Here is a 4540-nt window from a genome sequence, read left to right as displayed (position 1 = left end):
AAAAAAAAAAAAAAAAAAAGTTAATCTGAAGTGCTTCTGTGCCATGTGATCTTTTTTTGGGAGAGGGGTTATTTACTTAATATGTGACTCTGTGCAGTATAATGTATGTGTGAAGGTCAGAGAACAGCTTTCAGAAATTGGTTTTCTCCTTATACCATACGAGTTCCTGGGATCAAATTGAGCTTCTCAGGTTTGGCAGCAGTGCTTTTTACCTGCCGAGGCTGTTTTGTTTTAATGAATAATTAACTCTGTGTTTAGAGAGGCTCTCTATAAAACTTGTTCATTCTTTTTAAAAACCCATGACCTTGAGAGGACATTTTGTATCATTTGCAAAAGCATTTGCTAGATAAACAATGAGTTGCCTGCGGTGTGTCTTCCCCGCCCATGGGCCGAGGGAGAGGGAGATACACATGCCCAAGCATGTGTGGGGGTTTCAGGTCTACCCATCTATCACTGCCCCCTTCATTTGTGTGAGACAGGATTTCTCGCTGAACCTGGAATGAGCCTGGTGGCCAGCAAGCCCTGGTGTTCCTTTTGCTTCTGTACTTGCCCACGACTGTAGTGTTGGGTTTATAGATGCCTGTGTAGCCATGCCCAGCTTTGTAGGATCAGACTTGGGTCCTCATGCTTGCATGTTTCCATCTTTCCAGTCCCTTGTCCTGTTTTGATGAGCTAAAAAGCCATTTTTCTTAGTTATTCTAATGGGCTAATAAGTGCTGTGGTAGTTGGAATTCGACATTTTGCGAATGAGCAGGCACAAGTCAGTTGTTGAACTTTAGCATGAAAAGATCTTTCTGTTAACTGTGAAAGCCGCTCCCATATTGAGATCCCTTTGTCAGATTTGTAGAAGTCACAATTCTCTACTTCATCTTTAAAGTGTTTTCTAGTGTACAGAATTTTTAAAGACAGAAATCTAATATGTAGTCTGATTTCATTTGATAAAACAATAGAAACAGGTAGCCACTATAAAATCTGGGCTTCTTTGTAAATCATACTGATAGAATTAAGGAAAAATTTACTGGAACCATATTTTCTTCAATTTAGTAAGAGAATGGTTAATGTCTAAAATGGACTTGAAGCCATGTGTGATGTCACACACCTATAACGCTAGCACTTGGGAGGGAGGCAGAGGGAGGCAGATCCGGCTACACTTCGATTTACTATGTGCTAATTCTCTTGTTTAAGAGAGTTCATCTTTTATTGGGGAGACACGTGTAAAAGATTTACTATAATTTTACCCTGATAAAGTTTCTGTAATATAGCACAGTCCTTGAACCTCAGAGATGTCATTTTCCTTGGCAGAAGGATCAAGAAGAGCTTCAAAGTTCAACACTTTGGGTTTGTAAGGCCAATACAGAGTTAACAATGATCCTTTTGCAGGTATCTTAAAGCAACAATGAAAAGAGTTGACTTGTTTAAGGTGCTACACAGTGAAAGCTAGGTAGTCAAATGCATAACATTGTGCTGCTTTGCATCTCAGACATATGCATAAACTATCAATTGAGCGAACAGAAAATGAGTGATGAACACATCTGAACCTTGAACCAAGTCTTGCTCTATGTCACCAGGAAACTCAGAGTTGAATTTGTTTCTAATCCTTACCTAATAAACAGAACCGGGATTAAATTTACCTGGCTTCATTTACTATGTCATCTCTGTTTTCCCTTCATGCCAATCTATTCGTTTTAGATCCTGTTACATATTCTGTTAGACAGGGTCTCTTCAGGGTGTCCTGCCTAGCCTCAAATTCATGATTCTCCTGCCTCTGCCTCCTAAGTAACTAAGATTTCAAGCCACCACACCCAGCTTATCATACTTACTTTTTTATAATATGATCTCAATATTTGCTTATTTATGATCAGACCTCACTATAAAGCCTAAGCCTCAAAAATTCAGCATTTTCCTCCCTTGGCCTCCCTAGTGATGATGGTAGGACTGTGCTACCACATCTGACTACCTGGCTAGCTTAGGCAGTCTGCGGTAGGCATGTGCCTGCATACATAATATGCCTGCCTGTGAACTCATGTATAGGGCACATATCTATGTGTGTGCAATGGAGGCCCAACTTTGACAATGGGTGCCTTCTTAGATCGTTCTCCACTATATTTACTGAGTCGTGGTCTCTCACTAAACCTGAAGTTTGCCAATTCCAGCTAGTTTAGTCACCTGGTCCCAGGATCGCCTATCTCTGCTTCCCCGGTGCTGGGATTATAGGTGGCCGCCATGACGGCCGAGCTTTATAAAATGGTTACCAAGACTCATGCTTGCATTAACAAGCATTTTATCCAATAATACATCTCCTTGGTCCAGAATAAGCATATTTTAAAGTTTAATTCCCTTTTAAAAAAATACAAAATGTAGTTATAACACTAAAGATGGTGTAATTAGTTTCTTTGAATTTAAAAATTAAGTGTTTGATAGAGGTGTGTGAGAAGTGCACAGCCATAGTACACATCTGGAGATCTGGGGCATTTGTGGTTCTCTCCTTTCACCGTTACATTAAACTTGGGCCACTAGACATTTGCAGCAAGCACTTCACCTGCTGGTCCATCTCACCAGCAAACTGTTCAGCTTGCCTTGATGGTCTGCTGATAGTTTAGAGTGAAACCAGACCTCATGAACAAGGCCAACAGTAAAGATCTCTTATTCTGCCCTTGAAAGGTAAAAAAGGGAGGAGGTCTCTGCTGGGGGAACTCTACTACTTCACAAAAGACTCTGTTCTTCAAAGGCTACCATCTTCTGAACCTCCACATGTATGGCCATGGAGGTTCAGGCCATGTTGGTCTATACACATACCACTGTCCCTGACCTAACTATCTTTTTTACTCACCTATTACACAAGCATAGGTGCTGGGGCAACATTGGCTAATTTCTAAATAATATAACATGAATAAAGCTGATAGAAGTTGAGTGGCACCAACTACTCAAAACACTAGAGGTTTCAATGGTTTATGTTTGTTTGTGAAGCTTCATAATAAAATATACACAAGTTACAATTTCACACATTTTATTTTATTTTATTCGTTGAGACCTAGAATGACCTCAAACTCACTATCCTCCTGCCTCAACCTCCTAGAATTATAGAAGCATGCCAACACACCTAGCCAAACACTGTATTTGCTGTTTTTGTTGTTGTTGATGATGATTTTGTTTTTAATGCCTATTTGTTAGACTTCTATTTTCTGGTAAAAATGATCACAAATTATAAGGCTGACCATTATTCATTCTTTCAAAATAAAATCAAAAGCTCACTATAGGATTTTGTCCTTCCTAATGTCCTTGAGAATTCCAGAGTGAGTTGACAACTTATGAAAATAAATTACATGTTCATTAGGAAGCAAAATGGTCCTGAATAAAAAAGACAATGTGGTATTAATATCTGAATAAAGAATGATGTCTAAAAAGTACATTTTCTTTAAAGATAAAATGTCTACATCTTCCTGGGTGTCATGTATAATACATCCACAAACATTTCTTATTTCAAAGTAGGAATGTTTTCAGCATTTGCTAGCATTATTATCCAAACAGATGATCCATTGGTAATTAATCAGCAAAATCAATATAAATAAAAATGTGAATGATCAAATCAGGTCAGGAAAGACATCCCCTCTCTCTGACAGGAATAGTATCTGCTTTTTCCCTGTCCTCCCAATGGCATGCCTGGCCGCACAGACTTTGACCCTGTGTGAGGCTATAACCTGCCTGCACTGCTTGCTCCCTTGTTTCTCCATGCACTTTGTCTACAGTCGTTTCCAACGGAGCCTCTGGACTTCAACCACTCTTGTCAATGTCCCCTTCACTGCCTTACTCTAAGTGAAATCTGTTGTCTCTCATGAAAATATTGAGAAACTAAAGCCAGCATATTATACAATAAAGCTCTGTAAGAAGGAAGGGAAGGAAGGAGGCAGGGTGGGAGAAAAGGAAAAAAAATTAAGTATAATTACTATTTAAGCCAGTAATCCTACATTGGGGTATTTTACAAAATAATTGAAAACTGAATCTTCAAGAGGTAGTTTCTTTGTTTATGAGACAGTTTCTCACTATGTAGCTAGCTGGCATGTATTTGAGTTGTAGACAAGGCTGGCTTCAAACTTACAGAGATCTATTTGTTTCCTGCTTCCTACATACTGAGATTAAAGATATGTATCACTGTGCCAAGCTTGAAGAGATAGTTGTACACCTGTGTTCATTGTAGCAACATTCATGGTAGCCAAGAGGTAGTAACAATCTAAATGTCCACGGGTGGAGAGATAAAGAAAATATAGTGTAGGCCAGGCATAGCAGTGCACTCCCGTAATCTGATGACTTGGAAGACTAAGAACTGTCATCTTAGGGGTAGTCTGGGATATATACTGAGTCTACATCAGCTTAGCTACACAGAAAGACCCTCTCAAAAAATAAACATATCCATATAAAATAAAATAAAATATTGAAAAGGAAACACAGCCGGGCGTGGTGGCGCANGCCTTTAATCCCAGCACTCGGGAGGCAGAGGCAGGCGGATTTCTGAGTTCGAGGCCAGCCTGGTCTACAAAGTGAG

At 39.5% G+C, this 4540-nt stretch overlaps 1 protein-coding gene across 2 annotated transcripts in view; it reads right to left on the bottom strand.

Moving 5' to 3' along the window:
* Fam168a (family with sequence similarity 168 member A) overlaps positions 1-4540 on the bottom strand; it is a 132323-nt gene that overhangs the window by 60430 nt on the left and 67353 nt on the right. The gene's annotated exons all lie outside the window — the stretch shown is intronic.

This window comes from Mus caroli, chromosome 7 (genome assembly GCF_900094665.2).
Source record: "Mus caroli chromosome 7, CAROLI_EIJ_v1.1, whole genome shotgun sequence".
Classification (NCBI taxonomy): Eukaryota; Metazoa; Chordata; class Mammalia; order Rodentia; family Muridae; genus Mus; species Mus caroli.
This window is presented reverse-complemented; position numbering and strand designations above follow the sequence as displayed.